At 46.8% G+C, this 25,593-nt stretch overlaps 1 non-coding gene across 1 annotated transcript; it reads left to right on the forward strand.

Annotated features, from left to right (window-relative positions):
- The first annotated feature begins 13,810 nt into the window (after positions 1 to 13,810).
- Positions 13,811 to 13,892, forward strand: Trnas-cga (transfer RNA serine (anticodon CGA)). The gene has a single exon. It is a non-coding gene; the product is annotated as a tRNA-Ser (tRNA).
- The last annotated feature ends 11,701 nt before the right edge of the window (positions 13,893 to 25,593 follow it).

The following is a 25,593-nucleotide window of genomic DNA, read 5'->3' on the forward strand; positions in this document are numbered from 1 at the left end:
TTTTCGGTAAGCAGCAGTTTTTCCGCTGTGAAAGTTGTTCTAAACGTGTTCATGCGAAGTGTGTAACCTGGCCTGATGAAGAGCTGCAACTTCTGAAGTCTGGATCGCGCTCATTTTGCTGCAATTTATGTGATCTGAGCAGTTCTTCTGGTAAGCCTAACGAAGACAACTCGGCGGCGTGCAGCGATGAGCACTGCAGCTCTCAAACCGGTTCCCTCTCCACGTGTGCCCCTCCGGGTGGTGAGGGTGTTGGTGGTGACCTCGCCGGGCTGCGCCGCCTCCTCCTCGACGCGTTGGAGGGAATCTCGTTCCTCAGCGACGAGGTATCCCAACTACGCGAAGAAAACGAGCGCCTCCGTAAGGATCATTCCCGCAGTGTTGAACAACAAGCCCGTGTGGTCGCCTCCCTTCGTGCAGAGGTCCGCTTCCTGCGTGAGGAGCTGACGCGCCGCACGGCCGCCGTGTCAGTGAAGGCACCTGTGATCCCTCCAGAGCAGGTGACCGTTGGCCGATCTGTGACCTTCCAAGCAAGCTGCGTACTCTGAACAACCTCTGTCCAAAATTCTTTCATCTTCGAATTCGCCGCCAGGTGACGTAGACACGTCCGAGCGTGTCAGTGTGATGCCTGCGACAGCCTCTTCTGCAGCGGTAACTGAGGGTGTAAGAAAGAAGAAACCCGCCTCGTTTGGAGCATTGAAGGCATCCACTATATCTGTAGCTCAGCGGCCACAACGGCCACAACGGCCAAAGGCCATTTTTGTTACGAAGCTGAGCCCGGACACCACTGCTGCTGACATCAAAAAACATATTGCTTCATTCGATATGTCTCCCATTTCCTGCCGGCGACTTCAAGATTCCAGTCATATTCTTCATTCTATATCGAAGTTGACGAGGACACGCTACAACGCCTGAATGACCCTTCGATGTGGCCCCTCGGATGCCTCTTCAAGCCATTTCGTAGGTAGCTGCGCAATGACATGCTTCATCCCTCTGAGCTAGTGCCTGGAATCGAAAGTGCCGTGTAACGTAGACATATTCTACCAAAATGCTCGGGGTCTGCGTACCAAGACACTCGAGTTTTTCTCTAATGTTCTTTCGTCTTCTTTTCCTATTATCGCTATTTCTGAAACCTGGCTCGGCACTGAAATTCCCTCATCGGACTTTTTCCCCCGACCTACACCACCTTCCGCCGTGACCGAGATTTCAGTGAAACTAAACAGAAAGGCGGTGGCGTGCTGAGTGCCATTGACAATTCACTGAAATCCGTTAGACGGAAAGACCTAGAAACTATCGAAGAATCGATCTGGCTAGAAATCAACCTTGAGCGCCGCGAAAAATTGTTGATTGGATGCTTCTATTTACCGCCCAGCATTTCCCCTGCCTCGTTTCACGATGTCATGTCTTCTATTGAACTTGTGATATCTTCTCATAGTGGGCACAGAATTATTGTTCTTGGGGATTTCAATGCACCTGGAATTGACTGGAGCACGCTTACCTTTTCTCATTACAATCATTTCACAGAGAAAAAGTGCAGCCTGCTCTTGGACTTTCTGGCGTTTAATTCCCTAGTGCAACATAATTCAGTCGTCAATTCCAGTGGCAACGTCTTAGACCTGTGCGTGTCAAACGATCAACCCCTTGAAGTTTCCCGCTCCAACATCTCTCTTGTACGTCCGGACAAATTCCACCCACCACTTAACGTAAGATTATCTGCATCAGCCGAAACAACGAGCTACAGCAGTTACGTAAACAAATCTCCAAGATTTGCGTTCAAGCGAGGTGATTACACGGGCCTCTATCATCACTTGTCCACCGTTGAGTGGTCACAGGTTACTGACAAACCTAATGTTGATGACCAGGTTGATCGGTTTACGGAGCTTGTACTGAGCAGCATGCTTAATTTTATTCCCCAGTATACACCAAAACAACGTAAATATCCCCACTGGTTCTCATCTGAACGTATCAGTGCACTGAAGCATAAAGATCACGCACACAGGAAATCTAAATGTTCTCCATCCAGCGAGTGGAAGGAAGAGTTCAGCTTTTTTCGAACTCTCTCTAAACGCCTATATAAACGGGATCATAGTTCGTACATTGAATTCTTAGAAAAAAGCGCCTCTGACAGGCCGGCTGAGTTTTGGAAGTATGTACGTAAACGGTCTAGCAAAAGCGGAGAGTCCTTCAGACTACTAGACTCAAATGGGGTAGAAGTGCATGCCGTCGCTGACTGTTTTGCCACACATTTCTCATCCGTTTATAAGGCCTCAGACTCCAGCACTGATATCAGACAACAGCCCAAGGCAGCTAGCTCATCCAGTGCTTTGTCGCTGGATGAAAATCTTATCAGCGAATGCATTAAGCGCTTAAAACCATCCTTATCATGTGGCCCAGATGGCATCCCCTCCGCCATACTAAAAGCATATGGTACTATATTTGTCCCAGTACTGACTACGATATTTAATAACTGCCTGGACACTTCCACATTTCCTAGCATGTGGAAAACTGCTCGTGTTTTCCCAGTATTTAAGTCGGGCTCTAAGACAGATGTTTCTAATTATCGCCCGATTTCTCTACTATGTGCCACATCAAAGATCTTCGAACTGGCTCTTCACAAAATATTGTCTTTTAGTGTGAAAAACTCATTGATTCCAAATCAACATGGTTTTCTTGCTGGCCGCTCAACTACCACAAATCTTGCTAGTTTCATGACGCAGATCTCCACACCTATTTCTCAGAGAGGACAGGTTGACGCAATCTACTGTGACCTGAGCAAGGCTTTTGACGTAGTCAGCCACACACTGATTATGATTAAACTTGCGAACTTTGACGTTGACTTGTCGATTGTGAATCTCTTGCACAGCTATCTGCTCAATAGATCTTGTTATGTTGCCGTAAATGGCCAAACCTCTTCTTTGTAAAAAGTGACTAGTGGGGTCCCTCAAGGGTCGGTATTAGGCCCACTCCTATTTTTAATTTACGTTAATGATGTTTCTTTTGCCATCCGTAATTCTTCTTTCCTCTTGTATGCCGATGACATCAAGATATTTAAGGAAATTCATTCAGTTAACGACTGTCGCTTGCTGCAGTCAGATTTGTGTTCTTTTTCCGAATGGTGCAACGGCAATAACCTTTCTCTAAATACCTCAAAGACAAAATTCATGTCTATCACTCGCAAAACATCTAGCGTGTCATTTCAATACTTTGTCAATTCTGTGCCGTTATGCAAGGTTTATGAAATCAGTGATCTTGGTGTTATTTTTGACAGCGCGTTAAACTTTTCTTCTCACGTTAAGCGTGCTGCTATGCGGGGCCTTCGTTCTCTCGGATGTGTTTGTAGAATATCTCGAGAATTCAGGTCTCCCATGGCCCTACACAAATTGTACACGGCAATATGTCTTCCGCAACTTGAGTATGCGTCCGTGATATGGAATGGCATTGCTCAATCCAGCGGTAACACCATTGAACGAGTCCAGAAAAAATTCCTCAGCATTAATAACCATCGCTTTGCTAAAAATGACTCTGGATCTCGTTCCAGTACTGCTGAATCATTATCACTGCCATCACTTCACTGCCGACGAAATCGTTCTGATCTTTTATTTCTCTACAAGCTAGTCCACGGTATCATATCCTGCCCTGTACTTCTCAATTGTGTTAATTTTCGAATTCCGCGTAAGTTAACCAGAGAGAACAGACCGTTTCATGTACCCGCCTGCTTCTTCCAACACTCTACCGTTCACAGAATACAAAGTCTTTATAATATTAATTTTCTTGATCTTGACGATTTTCATAGTCCACAATCATTCTTTTTATCCGAGCTTTGCACTGTTTTGACATAGTATGGCACAATGTACAAAGTCTTCCCTTCTCCGTCTTTCCGCATAGTTGTATATGTGCAATCTAATTTTTTATTCCCCTTCAATATTTCTCATATTGTCCTATTTTACTTCTCCCCTTTTGTGTTCATTTCTCTTTGTGTACGTGTTTTTGCTCTTTTTATTTCTGAATACTGTCTGTATTGTATTGTTTATTTTTATTGATTTTTTTTGCGTGCGCCTGCACAAAGACCTCACGGTTGTTCCTGGGCACGTTAAATAAATGACTGATTGATTGATTGATTGATTGATTGATTGATTGATTGATTGATTGATTGATTATTATTGTTGTTGTTGTTGTTGTTGTTGTTGTTGTTGTTGTTGTTGTTGTTGTTGTTGTTGAAACGCGCTTCAACGATTTCCGCTATGAGTAGATCTTTAGGATGGTGAATGATAGTCCACTGCTCAAAGCAGGCCTTACAGGCACATGCACCGTTGCACATAAGAGTGATATGCGGAAAACCCAGCGTACCTAAAGGGAGCACTATTAATGATACTTGATAACAAAGCCTCGTCGCAGTTCTCCAGCGTGGGCCTTCCAGATGCAGTGCGTGCAGATCGCTGAATGTATTATTTCCTCACTTTGATCACTGGAATGGGTAGGGCTCTGGCTGCGATAACGAAAACACTGACCTACTTGTTTCCGAATGGGCAGCTGCTGGCGCGAAATTGAATGCACAGTTGCAGTAGCCAGAGTCACTGTATACGCTACCTTTAGGTAGCACAGTAGCGCATAGGTCCGGCTAGCAACCACAGCTATGCGGTGAAGTCGCACTTCGTTTTTGCAGGCGACATGCCAACCGTGTCGCCGATTAACCTGTCTGGCGTGTCGAAGACCGGCGATAAACATTGGCTGTCGATGGCTAGTGTTAATTCAGTTCGCTACAGCGGCGGCGTCGAGAAATAAAAAAATTGGCCCAAGCGGCAGCTTCTCCGCAACGCGTGGTTGCTAGCGGCGTTGGAAGACAGATGCGCAACTCTGCTACCTAAAGGTAGCATATTGGCCTCGAGGCCCACCACTGGAAACGCCGGCGCCACCGTCGGCGTGACGTGCTTGGCAGGATCATGTGGTCTCAGCGGCCGCGTCGGCTGCTTGTGGCGCACTGCCGCGTGCTTTGAAAACGAGTTTCAAGTCCCACATGCGCTGCGCTCTGTTCAAATTCGGAAGTTTTCTCTCATTTTCTACTCAATTGAAACCATTGTAATAGAGTGGCTGCCTCCGAAGGCGACGAACATGGGGCTCTACCGCTCGGTGCCGCAGTGCCGCGATTACGCAAAGGAGCCCAGTGTCAGCCTGCACTGGTAACCGCGGAACAAGAAACAGCGTGAAGCATGGGTTGTAAAGCTAAGAACCGGCAAGTAGCGATCCGCTACGAGTCTTGTGTGCAACAAGCACTTCCGCGACGAAGACTTTTGTTACTGCGTCGGGCCTGCGATGTTCGGTGAGTAGCAGACAGCGCGCACTGAGACGATGGCTCGCGCGCGCTTCCCGCCGGCAAATGATGCTTATCTGCCACAGGATGGTAAAAGCGCTACCTTTTACCACATGCGATGCCATCTCAGAACCCTCCTCTTGATCGTCGGCCCCGTGCTCGGCGTCCACAAAATCGGCTGCAGATGCGCAAGTCACTGTTTGATACGTTGAATTAAAAAACGCACAGGGTCCCTTATGCATTCGCTAAAGATGACTAGGAGGCGAAAGCCATCTTCTTTTTGTCAGTAGTTGTATGATTCTCCCGCGCCCCCCCCCCCAAAAGCGTTCTGCACCTAACGCGGTTTTGCACGGCCTCCGTGACCGATCAGGGAGGCAATGCAAAGCGACCATGACGTGTGAATACGTCATCACGTGACGTCACATTATATGACGTCATAATGACGCTGCATATTTTGGCGATCTGTGACGTCATGATGACGTCATATGGTGACACCATCACGTGACGATTATTTTTTGCATCACTCGTGTTGACGCCGCCGACGCGGGACGCCGACGAGCAACCTTCCCATTTGATGAGGCATGCATTGCTTCATAAGCTACATAAATTTTGCATTGCCTCCGTGATCGGCCCACCGGCCAACCCCATGTATTTTCTTGGAGCCTCATTTATTTACGTGGGAAAGATGCCACCCTGTTGGCGTTAGACACGACACTGCTGCCAAAATTGCTGCGGTACATGCCAAATAATTACTATCCTGTTTTGCGGCTGTTGGTTGCTGCAATACCTTCTATTTTATTCACTGCTATTTCAAGTTCATGTGGGTCCTAGTTCACAGCCGACGTGTGCAGAACAAGTCCGGCAAACGTTACTGTGTTTTCTTTCTTTTCCTAGGCGTCGCATGCTACTACATGCTGGGTCTCGTAGACTGGTTCTCCATCCACCAGAAATGTCGAAGTGGTGAAGCTTTGGTCTATGAATTTGTTGTTAACACACAGCGGCAAGTTCACTGGAATGCAAACGGAACGATAATTAAGGAGCATTAAAAAAAGGCGTCGCATTTGCTCACGTTTTGTGTGAGCACCAAATGAAACGAATGCGCTGAATAAAGAAACAGAAGCAGCGGCATTTGCCCGCTGAGAAGACCGATCAATACGCAGTGCGAGAGAACTTGTCAAATGACATTGAAACGTACGCGAATTTAGACCGAAAAAAAAATAAAAAACCCTGAATCGTCGGGACGGCAGATCACAAAGTTGCCATGCTCACCGAAGCCGCAGTTGTAAGGAAATTGTTTTGGAACTGCTCTGATAGCGTCCGCGCAACAGTAGTTGTTTGTGTACTCACCAATTCTCATATTTTGTGGCCTAAAGTTCACAGCCGTGCGCCAAAACGCGCTCGAAGCAAAACCGAAACCATCAGTACGAACATACATGCAGACGCTCATACATGCAGAGGCACCGTCAGTCGTCGCGAACCCGTGCGATCGCTGGCTTGAGGCTTCTTTCTATTATGCTCCGTTTGGTTATACAGGCAGTCTACTCTAACGAGATATTTCACATAGTTTGCACTCAGCGAGTGACTACCTTCACGCAAGAGGCCGGTTCAAGGGTCTCCAAAGCGGTGACTGCGTGAAGCGGGTGCTCGCTTTTCTGCAAAGAGACAGCGACTGTAGGCTATCTTGTGCTTTCAGTTCGTCGAAAAAGATTATTTTGACAGTAAAGAACACAGTTAATTTCGAAAGTACTTACAGAAATGCCTGGAGGGCTTCCGCGAGGTGTTTTGTAGAGCGCCGACAGCAAAACCTATGGGGAGCGCGCCGGCGGTATCCTGCCTAGCACGCAATCGAGGCGCGTCCGGTAGAGGGCGACTCCGTAACTCCTCGAGGCCAATACAGTAACTCTAGCAGTAGCGACATCAAAGCGCCCTCCTGTGGACGTTAACGGCACAAAGGCCGAGGGCACCATGCGGACACAGGATGTGTTTCCCGTACTTCGTCCCTGCCCCTAATTTTTCCAGGAACAGTTATATTCGCAGTTTTCTCACATTCTTCTCCGTTTAACGAGTGGCGCCATTAGGTGTGGTAATATTAGTTCTCCCCGTTCGAAAGTTGCTGTTCTTTAATTACCTTTCCTGGCTTCTGTGTTGCACTGCAATGCTTTTTTTTCAATAGAGCAGGGTTCTAGTTTGCTTGCGTGTAGGGGTGTAAAGCGAGTCGGTAAATTAATCCGTCGGCATGGTTAACTGTATGCAGTCTGAGTTGCTCGTTTTCTGAAGAAAAACAGCGCACGGAAAAGCGAAGAAAAGAAAGAGAGGCAAGACACACAGCGTTGCACTCACAACTGAAAGTTTATTAAAGCCGAAGCCTTAGATACCTCATCAAGCGCGAAAGTTCACCGTCGGGGACAGCACGGGTGACGCAAAAATCACCATCACGGGATATATCCTGAAATGTGTGACGTCATTTTGACGTCACGTGATGTAACGACACACGATGATGTCGTCACATGACATCATAGCTTGGTCAAAGGTGGGCCGATCACGTAGGCAGTGCATAACAACATGCATAACAAGGCGAGGTGCCTCCGACCTTGGAGTCAGTGCAAAGCCATGTTAGGTGCAGAAAGCTTACGGAGGGTGGCGGCGCAGAATCAATACATGGACTGAGAAGAAAAAGAAGATGGCTTTCGCCTTCGTGCCGTCTTAGGTGAGTGCTTAAGGGACCCTGTGAGTTTTTCGGAAGGGAGCACGAACTCACATGCACAAACCGCGCATGTCAAGTGAGGTCAGATTCAGAGAAATGTCTTTATTAAGGAAAGAAAACACATTATAATGTAACATCACTGAAGGCTGGCTAACACAACCTTCTTTTTCCCTCTCTTTCTTGTCTTCGCTTTTTTTTTTGTGCGCTGTTGCTTTTTCCCCCCAGAATATGAATACGCACCAATTCGCCCAACTTGCAATTCAGTCTCTGCTCTTTTTTCCTCTACATGGAGAAGTTTTTGGATAACATAGCGGAAAAGAATTTTTCAGTCCTACATTTAAAAGGCGCCACAAAACCTGTACTGCCAAATGCTACAATTCTGAAACTTGCACCATACACACACTTATTTAGCCTTGCCCAATTATTTGAATATAATTTCTGGGGTTTCACGTGCCGAAACATGAGGCAAGCCGTAGGAGAGGGCTCCGGAAATTTCTACCATCTGGTGTTTAACGTGCACTGACATCGCACAATACACCGACTTCTAGCATCTCCGGAAATTTCTACCAGCTGGTGTTTAACGTGCACTGACATCGCACAATACACCGACTTCTAGCATTTAACCTCCATGGAAATGCGACCACCTCACGGGATTGAACCCGGGACTTTCGCGTCAGTAGACGAGCATCATAACCATGCCACCGTGGCGGACTTGTCCGAACATTTTAGGAGCGAGGTCCTTTCTGTTTGTCTTATAAGCATCATTATCGACAGTGTGTTATATACGTTCTAGGGTAGTACAAACACATATTTTTAGAGGTGTGGCCTTTTTAACTCTCATGCCATAAACGGAGCTAGGCGGATGTAACTTTAGAACTCTGCGGTATTTGCTCCTCAATTGAGGGTGCACACAAGCTTGAACCAATGGGCGCGCACACCGGAGTGACGTCGTGAGCCGAACGGCAGGTAACCCCGCGTTCGGAGAATACTGCCGAGTGTATGAGTGGGACTACTTCTTCAATTACAGACTCCATCGGCTGTCGTGCTTCGGTCATCTGGGCGGGGCCTCTCCGGACTTTTTAAGTTCTATCAGATAATAGTTCAATTCTTGAGAGAATTCCAGTCTTCCATTCCATTCCTTTCTTCCAATTGGACCTGTCAGTTTCTGCTCCGTCATGGTTACCGCAGCCACAGTTCTAGTTTCTCCTTTTTTTTCGCAGCTTTCTCTATATATCTTCCACGTACTACCTTCTATTCGATATTACCACAAAATTGATTCTTGCATTTGTGTTTTAGCGTTGGCACCATGAGAGAGAACAGAGAAGTAAAAGAAAATGTTAATGCTGGATTGTTTACATCTGCAAATATGTCCGATTATCGCAAGGAAGGCAAGCAAAACGTTTCGCGTTCAACACATTTTGCGATTTGCTAAAACAACAGATGGCGTGTTGCAAAGTATTTCGAAAGTATTCTTTTAGCGTGTGGGCAATGAAAAGTTCACATGAATTGCAAAATGAACCGGCGTTACGAGCTAATGGCGGGAGCTAATGCGCGTCATTTATGCCCCAAGCTCCCCGCATCAGTCTAATGCTCCTGCGTAAGTTGCCTATTTTGACTTTGTGACCTTGAAAATTTTCTATTCTATCAGCTAATGCAGTCATACAATTAAAACCAGTTCCACACCAATTGAAAGTTGTACGAACTGCGGAGCACTGATTTGCCCGTGTTTTTCTTGCGTTTATTTTGCGTTTATGTGCTTTATTTGCTCTTCCGTGCTGTTTTCTGTTCTTTTCGCTTGATTACGTGATAATTTCCATCATTTTCTGTTCTTTTCTTGTGATTATACTATTCGTTTTCCTATTATTTATTTTCTTCTTTATGATCGCCTTTCTACTGTTCTTCTACTGTTTGACTCTACGAGTGCGGTGCTCCTAACTACCGGCGCTAGCGCTTCGCCTCCGTCTTCCGCAGATCTGTGCCTGACTCCCGAAGCTGCGTTTCGCCTTCGCTGCGCTGGGTCGGACAGACAAATTAGCCCTTCGGCGACGCTGGCGTTCTCGGGCAAGCAGCCTGCTCGGCTTATGTGCATCAAACGTGGGACCCGCGTCACTCCAACGCCCGACATGACAGGACGACAGGGCAGTACCTTAAACTGCTCTGTAGTTAAAAGAAGTTATTGTTATGCACTATAGCTTTGGTCACAGAACTGGCCGAGATTTCGCTTATTTGACAGCACCCAGCGCTGATTTAGGTCGCTGCGAATTAGTATTTGAGCCTCCAAATGTCGTCAATTTAGGACAGTTGAGACAAACTATCGAGGCCGGTGGTAGACAGCTTTTGTCCGATCCAACTGAACGCTTCGCACCTGAATGGGGCCTCCTACTGAATACTTTGTGTAATAGTGCTCTGAAACTTCATAACCTTGTTATAACGCGCACGGATGAGTAATTAATAGTGCCGCGCGTCTGTGCAAGAGAGTTCGAAATAAACAAATACAGGTCATTCACTGTAAGAGTTACTGCAGATTACAAATGATGTCTCGTCAGACATTTCATGTGAACCTGATTACATGAGGAGTGATGGACCTGCTCGATATTGGTGTCAGCAACCATCCCCTAAAGTTGAGGCACGCCCTACCATGTAAGTTAGATTATCATCACGGCTATGCACTTCTACAAAGCAGGCAATAATTCACTAACAGCAATGGGCTGACAATGATGAAAAATTGATGTACCGGATCGTTGCCGCGAGTGTAGCGTGTCCTTGAATATAACCCGTAGTAAACTATCTAAAAAAGGCATCATGTCTACATTTATTACCACGTGCATGCAGAGCAGGATAACATCTTATGGTTAAGGTTGCTAAACTAATTGTAAGGATTCGTGTAAGCGTCAATAGAAACAGGAGTGGGAGAATTAGACTATAAAAATTATCATCAGGTTTCTAACTGCTTTATTATTGAGATTAGCACTCCCGGCAGCTGGGTTGGAATTTCTTGTGTGCCCACAAATGTTGGACCAAGACCATGAGCACTAAATGAAAATTTCGTGAGATGGTCACCGTGATAGTATACGTTATTTGTTCTCTTTATAGCAATCTGGACTGTGTCCACTCAAAACAAAATTCTTAAGGTGCAGCATAGTCGACCGGCAGAGCTTTCTGTCCATACGAGTTCTGATTGCAACAAGTTTAAGAACTTTGTTGCTATTAGCTCTTACTTTTGTTTCTGAGAGAACATTCGAGGTACTTCTGATGGTTTTGTATCTAAGAAAGGCGGCTGACTTGGCAAAAAAAAAAAAAGAAAGAACGGTTCGTCAATCACGGAATGGTTCGCGAACTATGACAAGGTTTATAATAATCTCTCGTATTTTATGTGCAAGAACCACGACATGAATATGACGCACGCCGTAACCTTCGGTTCAACAGCCGAGCACCGTAACAATCTGAATCACACATGTCTACAGCTTTCGAGCCCATAGCTGTGGACGCTGACGACGTCCGCGGCTCATATCTCGCGTTAGCTGCAAGCCTCCGTCCATGCTTGAATTATAGCACAAGGACTTAGGAAGCAGTTGGATTATCTTTCATATCAGTAGGTGTCGGTCTCAGCACAATGTTGCATAAAACAGAGGCTAAAGCGGCCGGTAGTGTTCGCTCTAGATAAGTGTGATTCAGGCCATAATGCCGTGTTGGACAGGGGTTTATGCGAGATTACTGCGAAATCGAAAGCAGGAGTTTTAAAATAAGTTTTTCCTTTACACATTGGAGCGCCGCGTGCTACGTCCTCAGCGTCTAGAACTACGCGTAAACCTGGCACTCTTGCACAGAGAGGTGTTAATTAAAGTCACCTTTCGTTCGAAAACTTGGGGTCCTTACGCAAGCACAAGTTTCCTGGTAGGCCCGAAGATCGGGAGAAATTCAGTGTGATACAATATAACGCAGATATTAGGATAGCCGGTTTCAGCAAACGCATTGTTTACCGTTATCTACTCATTTACTGCAAGAATCTTGAACGCAAGGCTTTGTATGCGGTAAAAAGTTCCTCCATTGTTGTCGAGCTTCTTCGAGGTGATGGCGTCGCAAGGTGCGTGGGAGCTTGAAGTTTGGTTGTGCAAGCAAAGCCTTTCCAACTACAACACCGCGTGGACGTACCTAGACACCGGAGTTCCGCGTTCAAAGCCATGGAGAGGATAAACTGCTACTTGTTTCTTCAAACATCCTTTCTTGCGGCCCACGGAAGAGTATTCTTGGCTGGGTCTTTATTTCGCGCATGCCCCCCCCCCCCAAAAAAAAAAACATTAAACAAGGACAAATCTGAAAGTATAACAGGCTTCGCTTGCATAGGTGTCAGCAAGTCTGCCATAGCGTTGACAGATAATAAAGGTGCTACATAGGAGTCATCTGCACAGGGTGCACCGTATTAATCTGAAAGATACTGGCAGCGTGGAGAGAGGAAAAAAATAGGAGAAGATTACGCAATGCGGTAGAAAGAAAGAAAGAAAGAAGAAAGAAGTAAAGAAAGAGAAAGAAAGAAAGAAAGAAAGAAAGAAAAGAAAGAAAGAAAGAAAGAAAGAAAGAAAGAAAGAAACTAAAGAAAGAAGAAAGAAGAAGAAGAAAGAAAGAAAGAAACAAAGAAGAAAGAAAGAAACAAAGAAAGAAAGAAAAGAAAGAAAGAAAGAAGGAAAGAAAGAAAGAAAGAAAGAAGAAAGAAGAAAGAAGAAGAAAGAAAGAAAGAAAGAAATAAAGAAAGAAAGAAAGAAAGAAAGAAAGAAAGATAACATGTCAGGCCCGCAGACACAGTGCTTCGCTAGACCAATTTTCCCGATAAAGCAAGGGCTGCTGAAGAATTTGCACACTACTTTTTCACGAGGGTTCTTAGGAGACTTAACTGATTCATGAACATCACGGTAGACCAGCGCAAAAAACGAAACAGGCACGACGCAGCGCTGCGCCCTGTGTGTTCCGTTTTTTGCGCTGTTCTGGCGCAATGTTCTTTTCTTCGGAAATTTTTGCCTTTAACTAAGTATTGCCAATATTCCTTCACGATGCCTGTAACGGTAAGCGATTTTCGTGGCGTTATTTATAAGGCACTAATAATAAACAAGAGCGGTACACACCCGTATTCGTAAAGATACGTGGCGACACAGACACTGATCGTGCAGGACAATATGTCTATTTGATACAACCGGAATTGTTACACTTGCGGCAACAACTTTGATGCATCTGCTGTACCGATGGCACAGCATAAAATCCAGGCTGCGCCGACCGCATTTATATAGAGGTAAATTGCTATAGATGACCGTGTGCTTAGACTTAGGTGCTGGCTAAAGAACCCCAGATGTTCGAAATCTTCCGAGCCCTCCACTATGGCGTCTCTTATAATCATATCGTGCCTTAGGGACGTTAAAGTTCAAAAATTATTATTAAAACTATTCAGTATCGACGTAGCAGTTTCATTCAATAGAAAGCGAAATACAAGAAATCCCGCCCTTACAAAAAAAATATTTAGACAGTCTCTAGACAATCTAAAGACAGCTCTAGACACTCTAAAAATGGGTTTACACAGTCTATAGACTCTCTAAACGAATTTTTGGAAGCGCGTGTGCTTCTCCAGGTGCACGTCAAGAAAACCTAGATGGTCGAAATTAATCCAAATACCCCCTCCTCAATTTTGGGATGCATAATAATCATATCGTGGTTTTCGCACATCATCAATAGTTTATTATTAGTAGTATCGTTGCAGATATAGAATTGAAAATAACGACGTATCGCTCGAATGTTTTACGAGTAGAGGACGTCTTGCAGTCGTGGCCGAATGGTTAAGGCGATGGACTCGAAATCCATTGGGGTCTCCCCGCACAGGTTCGAATCCTGTCGGCTGCGTTGGTCACTTCTTTTTTTTGCTCATTCTTTTTATATTTAACCGAAGTGCCCCTCTCGCACGAAAAGTCCCTCTCAATAAATAATTTATTCTTTTGAGTTCTTGAATATTCCTGAATCGTAAATGTGGCCAACTGTAAACTTTGAGGATCGGTCAATGGAGGACGACACAGGCTCTGAACTCCCTAGATGTGTCAGCCGAGCATTCCGCGGGGGGACAGTGCAAGTTGATAGGCTTAAGCAGGCCGATATTGACGATGATTATTGTAATGGTTAATATTGTATTGGAGTAGTACACTGTTGCAGAGGTACTGATGATTGCCCGTTTACTGAACCACCGAAATTAAGAGAAATGCTTTGCAACCTAACTGTCACGATTATCTTTATAAAAAATAATAAATAAAAAAATTGGCAGCGTATCTGCGTGCTTCGCTGCAAATGTCGTGTAAAGACGATAGAAGAGGCGCTGCGTGAGATATGAACGCCATCTGGCAATACGTCGGGAAACGTGAATGCTGTGTTGCGGGCTGGTAGTCCCGGCGCAGCAGCAGGCAAGATCGGCGGTGACCAACGCGACTGGCGGGGACGCCAGCCAGCCCGAACACGCGGTTTGGCGCGAAGCGCCGAAGCAGAAGAAACGTCCGCACTCAACGAGTACTCTCCACACACTCTTTTATATTCACGTCGCCTGGGTAAAGCAGGAATGCCAGAGCGGCGCCCCATGGCACTCGTACAGTGCAATACTGAACTGAAACCGAAACACAACAATGAGCTCGCGCAGAGGGCACGGTGGAAGCCAAGTTGGCCAAGTTTCGGCGCAGTCGCATTTTCAGCGCAGCTTAAGAAACTAGGGTCTCTAGAATTACGTATCTATGTGTTTTCTATTAAAGGAACACACCACCTAATACTTATCTAGTGATGTTGCGCCTCAGATATGCGTAATGTTTGCTTTTTGATCAACCATGTAGACAAGTATGAACCTAGTGAGCCGTTCACGATAGCTGGCCCTTGTGCAAGGGGTTCAACTTTGGCCGAGTGGCTGAATCGAGGGACGTGCCGACAAACAGAAAGACAGACAGACCAAAATTTCTGCGTTTAAGTTCCCCAAGAAAGACTATCGTCTTTAAAAACATACACTGCCAGCGAACTAAAATAGCACTTCATCTTCCAGCGATAAAGAAATTACACCATTTCCCGCTACAGGGGACCGTGAAGCGATGCGAAGCCGGAGCACTTGCACGATCGCGTTCCGTTGGCGTTCTTTGGGCATGCTACCGACCTCGCGTCGTGGAACGTGAAGAGGAACGCTACGCGCGCCTTGTCTTCCCTCTAGCCTGGCCGTTAATTCTCACAGGGCGAGCGGGGAACGCGGTCGCCAGGCGTGCGAGAGCGGGGCAGCGTAGAAGAGGAGGGAGAGGGGGAGGGGACGCGCGTGCGCTGGTGCTCATCGCGGCGTTGCGCAGGAGAGAATTTCGGCCTGTCTAGCCCGCGTTTCAGAGGAAGAGTGGAAAGGGGGAGGGAGAGGGGGAGGGGACAGGGAAAGTGGAGAGGAAGAAATGGGAGAGGGCAGGTGGAGAGGGGGAGGGGAAGTGGAAAGGGTATGCGCAGTAAGGGTGGTCACGCCGCACACCACCACCACCACCGGATTGAACTCCGCCATAAGATACTTCGTATCTAAAAAATCACCTTCCAAACACTCCGTGCCGATGGTCAACCAGCCAAGCTGAAACGTGCGGCCCCGACATTTATCACTCGGTTAATACCGAATTTTCATTAAAGTCTATCTGAATTATCAGTAGCGTCTGTGCAGAAATCTTAATTGGTGTTTGCCGCCCGTGTGTTCCCTGTTTCATTTTTAGTAGACCAGTGGTGAGTAGTGGAGCTTGCGTAATTTCTGTGGGCAATTTGTGTGGCACATACACACTAGGAGTTACTCATCTCGTCATATCATGCAAATATGTTATGCCTATGGGCAATCCCTCGAATAAAAAAATAGTTATTGCGCACATAGTGCGACCGAATTTTCTTTTTCTAATTAGACTATTACAGTGTCGCTGTGATTTAATAATATGGCTCATAATTGCTGCGATATTTCAGACAAAAGGAAAACGCAACGTTAATGAATTGTTTACTAATGAAGCCTCTGTCTGAATTTTTAAGGAAGTCCGCATAAGCTATCCATCATTCCTACATATTTTTCGCTAAAACTTGCTCAACTCAGACAATATTTAAAGTGGTCGGCAATTTTGGCGCAGCGTGGCGCAAAAATAAGGAAATGTATCAAATTCGGGCAGCTGTTGCACCCCTCCGAGTAGACAACCGGCCACTTGTCTTTTTATACACACGCGCTGAACGTGCAAGAATTTCTGCACGATGGCATTCTTTAGAGCCCGGAACATTCTACCCCCCCCCTCCCCCCCTGTAACTCCTCTGTCGCCTGTTCACTTGTTCCTACTCCCCACCTCTCTGTCAAGGTTGATCCCTTTACTGCAAAGCGGGATCCTTCGAGCTTGCTCATACATACGCTTTTGTCTCCTAGGTCACGTGGTCTTCTCTCGTGTACTACAATAGGCAGTTCAGCGAAACATTTTGACTACCACTTAGAGATGATCACAGTGAAGGCTTCAATAAGCTTTGATGTATTATTATCGGCTATTCATGTCTTCAACATTCAGATATGCTTCGCCACGCCCTTCAACTCGAATTCTCCAAACACCAAAACCTTTTGAAGCATTCACTGTGACCATCGCTAAGTGGTGGTGAAAGGGTTGCGCTGAACTGCCTCTTCACAAGAGGGAAGTTTACACGAGGGACGACCACGTGGTACACGAGGGAAGACCACGTGATCTAGACGACAAAAGTCTAGATAAGAGCAAGTACGAAGGATCCCGCTTTCCAGGAAGGGGTCCAAACATAACACACAGGTGCGGAGAACAAACAAGTGAACAACAGTGAGAGGAGATGGAAGGGGGAGGGGGAGAAACGCTCAGGGCTAGAGAATGCCATTGTGCAGAAATTCTTGCACTCTCCGCGTGGGTAGCCACCCTAGCGCGGGTGTATAAAAAGACAAGCGGCCGTATTTCCACTTCACTAGCTCTCTATCAAGAAGCATGGATCCCCGACTCGTACGTTCCGTGCTCTTGCAGCTAAGGCTGCGCGGGAGATCCAGGCCGATCATGCCATGGACTGTGGTATTCGTTCTCAAGTATGCCCTACGCTGCGGTGTGAGCAGTCGTACCGACCTGGTGTACTTCGCATGTGAAGCAGTCGAGGCCTGGACGGCTGTTTTCCAAGACTTCGACCCCGAAGACGTTGGCTGGCTGTCGGGTGAAGCTCTACGTACTGCGACCGCAGAGTGCGGCTACCGAGTGTGTGGTGCGTGGCTCGCATACCTGCGAGAAGTTTCGAGCACGACGGCTGCTTGACCCTCGACGGTTTCATCAAAGTGTGTGCGTTGACCGCACGTCGCCAGCGTTGAGCGGCCACCGTAGCTCTTCCTCAAAGGCCCTTTTCAGGGCCACCCATTTGCTGCATTGGTGGAGATCTGTCCTCACGAATCCGCTTCTTGTTTCCCTAAATTGCTTCGTCTAAATACACATACATTTATTCAAATTTATTGAACGGCGTGCTGATTGACATATTTCTAGGTTTTGCTTGTATTAAACAGGGAAAGAGCCGCCGTTTATTTAGTTATTCCTTACTCTATCTTATCGCAATAATCAAACTTTAGTAATTGTCCTGTCAAATATAACGTTAGTAAATAATTGTCTATTAATATTCGCTCGTGTATTTTGGCATGATGGTGCCCGTGTGAACACTTACGAACAAACAAGAGATTCTCTGTTGATTAGCTGCCTTGTTACCTACCACACTTAAGTAAGAACGTGCGCGCAAGAGAACTGAAACCGTTATGCATGTTCTTCTGCTTACACAAAAAAAAAAAGAAACGGTCGCCTAGCCTTCAGAAATGCAGAACGTTTCCCATAACCTATTCTGTCAGTTAGTACTATTTCAATTTGTCGTATCAGCGTGTGCGTGGCGCCTTGTAATTACACATTCTAAGTTTCCACCTTTCATAACCCATTTTGTAGAAGTCTGATAGCTCTGTGCACATGCTGTATGTTTAACAAACTATTCAAAGCAGAAATTTGGGCTAGTTGGTGGGTTTAGAACTTGTGCATCTTAGCAAGCGCAACGGAACAAACATGACCGGCGCTAGTCATCTAGCGCCCGTCCTGTTTACGTTTTGTTTCTTCTGTGTTTTTTTTTTCCGTTGCGCTCGCTAAGATGCCCAAATTTAGCAAACACGTGATGATCTCTAATTTCGCGCATTACTAGCGTGTCTGAAAGTACTGGCACTGTTGGAAAATTTGCAAAATATTCAAGATGGCGCGATATTAATCCAGACCTCAAAACGACATAGGAAAGCTATAATAGATCTTCGTATCCAATCTTTTGGTCAATCCCGCGTGGTCTCGTCTAAAGAATATTTACAATAAGAGCGCTCTTTCCTATATTGAAATGCTCAGCGCTTATTACAGATAACCGATATCATCGGCCGTTTAGAAACCATAAAGATGACGATAAGAGGCTTACACTTCTTCAGGGTCATTAACTCAGACGTGTGGTGGTGAAAAACCAGGGTGCAGCAGTAATCTACGTACTCTTGATTTCAGTGTTAATGAATGAAGGAACGTCATATCTCTAACCACTTGACCAAACAATATCATGCGTATCAGTGTGTTTGCTAGACGAGATCTGCTCAGAATTATTATTCTTGGCATATAATTAACACTCACAGTTCGTATGAGTAAGCGTATTTCTAATTCTCGTTCAGATTAGTTTATATCTACTGTCTCTCATGGGCCTACCACAATTTTCTAAAAGAACAGTGTGATAATTACACAGCACAAGATAATATTTCACCTGGCAAATATTTGTGTTTTAGCTATATGAAACTGACATCCGTGTGAGTGGTCGCCTCGTATATTGCAGCTCTTGGGCGATGTGAGAACGAGCGAGGAACTTCATTCAAAAAGACCAAAGGGATCGGGATCAGGGGTGGAAGCGAAGAGGCTCCATCTCTCATTTTTTCGAAATTCATGAAAATATTGATTTTTGATCTTGTCACAATTGCCCTTAATTGGCCATTTCACGACCGTATGCATCTTTCATCGTAACCAGGTCATATTTTTCAACATATCTGGCTACCTTGCTGTAAGGCCTAATAAAAGAGGCGCGTGCAATTTTCATGACGAAACTGCGCTACCAAAACATACGATCAGCGCGTGCTGCCTTGAATGTGTGTGTGTGCTGTTTTTACATAATTATGGAATAAACCGTTTAGGAAAAACCTGTAGGGCAGAGGTTGTGTGAAAATTTCTGTGTTTATTACAAAGGAAAACGTGAAAGTAGTCAATGAACAGGCCAGCGTCAATGTGCTTCAGCCCGCTAAGCATTTGGAAAATGACATCTTTCGTGTCTTCAACACATAGGTATGCTTCCTCGCATAGGTCAGCTCGAGCTATACTGGTAATATTGCAGCCTACTGACAGCGAAGTTCATATGATCCTCCCTAAGCGGTTGGTAAAAGCTTTCGCTGAACTGCTATAGTAGCGCACGAGTGAAGAACACGTTACCTTCACTCGTGGACAATAAAAAAAAAGGAATTTCCGTTAGACCCTCATGGAATTACGTACTTGGCAATAGACAGTAAGGACAGATTACCATTTCACCTAATAATGATGATTGGTTGGCAAGTATATGGCACTGAAGAATGGCTACATTTTACCGTGGCCGGGATGAAAGACCAGTAGCGCAGTATTTTCAAGAAGTGTTTGGCCCGGTTTATTGATGTAGAAAAAAAAGGAATGTGTTGCTTCATGGTTTTCTAGGGTGAAACTCACTGCTTACTATGAAGGAATTTTAAATTGCGATGTTGTTCATCCAGTGGCTGACGGTAGATGTGTGCTGACTTGTTTGTTGTGTCTTGTAACATATTTGTGTTGTCCGCGTTAGCGTGAAGTACAACGGGAAATAGAGAAAAAGACCCAAGTATGGCGTAGCGGTACCGTGTAAGTCTCAGACTTAAGGACACAAATGTGATACCGTCAAGAATATGCGAAATCATACTACAGTCGAACGCATATGAGTCTCAAGTAGTCGAGAACAAGTTCAAATAGGTAAAATAAGTTCGCATGTAGACGCCCAAACTGAGATATTGTGTATGGCATGCCATACACAGGGAACCTCTCTAATTCAGATAATTACACATCACATGAAACGCACGATTACAACGTTATAAAATTAGTGCGGTTTTGTATTCAGTCGCTGTTATTTGTAAGCTAATTTCGACACGGCGCCGCCGGAGCGACCTTCCGGCATGACAGCTGGTTGGCGCCTGACAGCTTGTTGAGCCACACAGATTTTTTTTTACCCTCCCCATCCTTCCCTATTATTGAACCCACTGTATCCTGCGCCTTTCCCATTTCACACATTCCCGCAGCACACCTTTTCCCGAACGAAGGAATAACGGGCCAGAAGGAAAAGCCGCGCACATCAGCGTTTAGGCACTCGCGCTGTGTACTTGTTCAGTGTATACTCGAAAAAACACCTTTCATGCTTTCACATTTCTCAGCCATTCCTGGAACAACTAGAATTTCACAGCCCAGCATCAAAAATTGGAAAACGGTGACGGAGTAAAATACATCCTCAAAAACATGGGGTAAGAGTCAGGAGAAGTACTGGGGGGGGGGGGGGTTATTATCTCCATCGTAACTAAGAGCATAAAACAATCTCAGCATAACAGAGAGCTGAGCTAGCTGGTAAGTTTCCATTCCAAAAAATTGGCCGCGTATCTGCGTGCTTCGCTGCAAATGTCGTGTAAAGACGATAGAAGAGGCGCTGTGTGAGATATGGACGCCATCTGGCAATACGTCGGGAAACATGAGTGCTGTGTTGCGTGCTGGTAGTCCCGGCGCAGCAGCAGGCGAAGACCGGCGGTGACCAACGCGACCGGCGGGGACGCCAGCCAGCCCGAAAACGCGGTTTGGCGCGAAGCGCTGCAGCAGAGAAACGTCCGCACTCAATGAGTACTCTCCACACACTCTTTTATTTACACGTCGCCTGGGTAAAACAGGAACGCCAGAGCGGCGCCCACAACCGGCAGCCTGAAGGCCGCCCACAACGCTGCTTTTTCATTTTTTAAATATTTTTTTTCACCTTCTTGGCCTTCTCAAAACTAAAGTTTTTCAACACCAACCCATGGCATTCGTACAGTGCAATACAGAACCGAAACCGAAACACAACAGTGAGCTCGTGCGAAGGGCACGGAGGAAGGCAAATTTCAGCGCAGTCGCATTTTCAGCTTTGTTGAAACAGCGCTCACTAGACGACGACGAAGTAAAAGAAGGCACACGACAGGCGCTGCCTGTCCTGTGCCTTCTTTTACTTCGTCGTCGTCTAGTGAGCGCTGTTTCAACAAAGATGAACGCATACCAACTCGCTCAAGCTTCCATTCTTATGCATTTTCAGCGCAGCTTAAGAAACTAGGGTCCTTAAAATTACGTATGTATGCATTTTCTATTAAAGGAACACGCCACCTAATACTTACCTAGTGATGTTGCACCTCAGATATGCATGATATTTACTTTTTGATCGACAACGTTCACAAGTATGAACAGCCATACCAGTTCAAGACGGCTGGCCCTTGGGCAAGTGGTTCAACTTTGGCCGAGTGGCTGAATCGAGGGACGTGCCGACAAACAGAAAGACAGACAGACAGACCAAAATTTCTGCGTTTAAGTTCCCCAAGAAAGACTATCGTCTTTAAAAGACACGGCGTGCAAACGCGGACACAGTAAAGGAGGTACGACACCACAAACGCCGACTAACAACTGAAGAGAGGCACAACGGAATAAAATAAAGGAGGCACAAAGCTTATCTGCGCATGCCCGTGATGTAGGTGACCTATCAATCCGCCACGCGTGGGTTAATACGTGAAATATAACTAGTTTTTTTTATATCTCGAGTTTAACGTCCCAAAACCACGATATGATTATGAGAGACGCCGTAGTGGAAGGCTCCGGAAATTTCGACCACCTGGGGTTCTTTAACGTGCACCTAAAGCTAAGTACACGGGCCTCAGACATTTTCGCCTCCATCGAAATATAACTGTAATTACATTTGATTTCATCGTTATGTGAGTTAACCGATGGTTGCCTCGCACGTCCGCTACCACTATTATCGATATGCCTTGCTTCAATCGTCACGCGCATTTCTTCATGCCTATGCCGGTACCACGGTGCACGAAACACTTTAGGTGAGAGAACGCCAAGACTACCCGCTTCTCGACTATGTTCTGCTTCACAAGCTGCTCGAGAGATGGCGCTACCAACTTCGACTCGGTACGCTTTCTTGACGACCGTGCGCGTCGAGTCGCTCTACGACCCGTTCAAGCGGACGCAACGTCAGCGTGTGTAGTACAGCGGCCGGAACCTGCGCCTACTGTGGCAGCTCTTCCAGTCAACCAGTGCGCATATAGCGAATATGACGAACTCAACGTGCCTGAAGTATTTAGAACAAGAAATACCACCCTCTTATCACCTTCAGTCAACTTATACGGTCGCTCAAGCGAAGCACATCCATTTGTCAAAGGTTCACTACCGCAGCGATTATATTTCGAAATAAGCGGAGTGCAGAAATATCCCATTTCCTTTCATTTCTCGCACACCTAAGAATCCCAAGTGATCACAATTAATTCAGAAACTCAAAATGCCGCAGCGGATCTCAAACTTTGAACTCGCCAGACAATAAACTTCGCAACAAGAATTAAACAAACGCATGCCAATGTTGGTTTCAGTTTATTAAAGGACGGTCCCCCTACTATGGGTCCTTGTTTCTGAAGAACTTACGTGAATCCAGGTAAAACCACGCGACGTCAGGGCACACTTAACTACGTGTAGTGCCCTTCATTGTTGTACCTTGTTTGAAATGCGTGCGTCCGCGAGACGACGGTCAAACAGCATTCAGTTTGAAAATTGACCTTTTTTTGTGGCACCTAGCGTATTTGCAGACGTGATCGTGAGCGACCAGTGTGCGCATTGCAATTGTCAACTCGTAATGATCAGACTTGGCTAGGCACCTTTTCAGCCTTGATATGCTCTTTTACGTATTAGGTAAATTATGTCACGCAGGAGAATATTTTAGGCCACTCTGTGAGAAATTTCGGTATTTTTTAGTATTAACAATACAGAACCAATCAAGAATAAGACCAGCGTCTTTGTGAATCCCCCATTATGCATTGTAACGCTCAATATGCCGTCTCTTCGTGTGTTCATCATTTAGATATACATCGTCACGCACCTCAACTCGACTTGCATTCCTAATATCGAAGTTTATTGTTACCGAGGTTGAGGCTCTGTAGGTGCGGGGTAAAAGCTTTGACTACTGCCTTGTTGTTGTACACAAAGGAAGAACACGGGTTCGCAAGCGTTACCGTTTAGGTAACTACCAGTTTGTAGTATGACGCTTTCCAGGGGGGGGGGGGAGGTGATTCTTAAAAGGAAGAAGGAAATGAAAATGGAAATTCGGTGTGGAGTGCACGATAACTGTCTCTCAAGTGAGGACACCTCAACCGATACTCACGGGGGATAGGGGATTGAAGGGACAGTGAGAGTGAAAAGAGTATGGTAAAAGAAGAAAAAGAAAGGTATGAGTGGAAAAAAACACTGAGGGGGGTGGGGGGGCAGGAGAACGGGCGTCCGAGTCACCGTGGTGAGCGGCTAGAAAATTCGTTCGATCCTCGAGAAAAGCGAGTAGGGCCGCAAGGGCTGATCGGCGACGGTGCACGTGGCCGGTGGGATGGAGCAAGTCCTGTAGGTTCGCACACGGCAGTCCGACGAGGCGGTATTTCATGGCGAGCCGCTTCCACGCAGTGTTGAGAGAAGGGCAGTCAAACAATAGGTGGCACAGGGTTTCGATCGCGCCGCAGTCGGTGCAGTTCGGTGCAGCGGCGCCGCGAAGACGATGCCTGCGTTCCGCGGGCCACACAGAACCGGTCCTCAGGGCAAGAAGACGCGCGCGCTCGCGGCGAGTGAAACCAGTGGCTGGGATGGGAGGAGGGGGGTGTCCGGAGGCGACCCGTGCGTCAGGATGCTCGCGCACCAGCTCCCGGCGAAGGTTGTTGCGTGCCGAGTCGAACGAGCTGGCGTAATCCGTCAGCGAAGTCTCGGCGGAGTGTGCTCGTTTTGCGAGTTCGTCTGCAGCCTCGTTGCCCGCGATGCCAACGTGTGAAGGGAGCCACTGAAGGACCACATCACAGCCTCGTTCCTGGAGGGCCAGCAGGCTGAGAGCGGCACGCTGAGCAAGAAGGGGGCCTCGTTCCTCCCTCGCGAGCTGGCGCAGGGCAGGTTTCGAGTCGCAGAAGATTGCTGCGCTCGTGACGGCCGGCGAATTGCGCAGGAGGTCTGCAGCCAGCTGGAGCCCGACTAGCTCAGCTGTTGTTGAGGATGCACAGTATCGCAAGCGGCACTGTCGTTCCGAGCTGAGCTGAGGGGCTATGCAGGCGACCGCGGCTGAGCAATCCCGCAGGACGGATCCATCGGTGAACACCTGCGTCCTCCCGGCGAGGTCCTCATACATCCGCGCCGCGGCCTCCTCAGCAATGGCACTGATGGGGGTGTGGCGTTTGGATCGAATGCCCGGTAGGTGCAAGTTCACTCGAAGGGGCACTCGACGGCGATGGTGTGGCCAGCGCGAAAGGCGTGCGGGGTCGTCAGCCACAACAGCGTCGTACACGTCGATAAGTTGGCCGACACGTGAGTTTGGCACAGCACGTAACCGCGAGAGGAGGGGACCTGCATCAGGCGCTCAGTGGAGACTCTGCAAGCGGCACAATGCGCGCAGGTCCGCCGTGAGCGACGCAGGCCACGCACAAGCCTCCGCGAGGGTCTCGGCCACTCGAGAGCCACAAGGCATTCCGTGACACATGCGGATGACTCGGCGGTGGTCCTGGTCGATCAGTCGCCACTGTGGCCTAAGGGGACAGTACACGACACGCAGGTGGGGAGAATCTACCATTTGAACAAGGGAGAGGGGCAAAGGGGGTGAAGGTGAGTATAATTAAAGAACGGGGTTAAGGTAGGCAACTGTGAATAAATTCTACTGATTGTAGCACACACGAGAGCACGTAACCTAAAGTAAGTAAGTGTAGATAACAACCAGTTCGTACGAACGCACTTTTCAGGAAAAGGTACAAGACCCAGGGCGGGGGGAGAGAAGACACCATGTTAACAATCAAGTGCAAAGCTGGTGGGTGGAGAATATAAATGATGTTCGATGTTTAAAACGCCATTGTGCAGAAATTCCTCATATTGCAGCAAACATGAGAGCAACACGTGACCTCAAGAACTATTGTGTAGTTCTTGAGGGCACAAGGCATGAGGCCCAAGTGGGGAGAATCCACCATGTAAGCTTTCGAGAGCGCAGAAGGGGTGGACGAAAGTATAAGTGAAGTTCGGGGTAAAGAAAGGCCATTCTGCAGAAATTCTGCTTATTGTAGCACACATGAGAAGAAAAGTTTTCCTCAAGCACCAGAGTGTAGATAACATCCAGGTTTATGATTCTGCTTTCCAGGAGGGACAACACAAGACGCAGGTGGCGAGAAGACACCACATCAACAATAGAGAGCGCAAAAGTGGGGAGG

This window comes from Rhipicephalus sanguineus, chromosome 7, assembly GCF_013339695.2.
Source record: "Rhipicephalus sanguineus isolate Rsan-2018 chromosome 7, BIME_Rsan_1.4, whole genome shotgun sequence".
Classification (NCBI taxonomy): Eukaryota; Metazoa; Arthropoda; class Arachnida; order Ixodida; family Ixodidae; genus Rhipicephalus; species Rhipicephalus sanguineus.